We start from the raw sequence: 269 nt of genomic DNA on the forward strand, positions 1-269 counted from the left end.
CCCGGGGAGGAATGTATTCCCGGTGACTCAGACAATTTAGTGCCGCAAGTCGGTTATTATTGTAGATGAAACAGGACGCGCAGAAGAAGTGATAATGGAGATACGTGCGAGTCAACCATCCGAAGCCATAGTGATAAAAGCAGGGTCGGTTTCATACGACCCTATGGAAGATGTTGCTGATGGGAAATTCGCCAAATTCACCGAGATGATAAAACAAGATAATGTGTAAGTGTAGTATATATTACTCCGATGACATATTGATATGCTCA

Source organism: Camelina sativa, chromosome 9, assembly GCF_000633955.1.
Source record: "Camelina sativa cultivar DH55 chromosome 9, Cs, whole genome shotgun sequence".
NCBI lineage: Eukaryota > Viridiplantae > Streptophyta > Magnoliopsida > Brassicales > Brassicaceae > Camelina > Camelina sativa.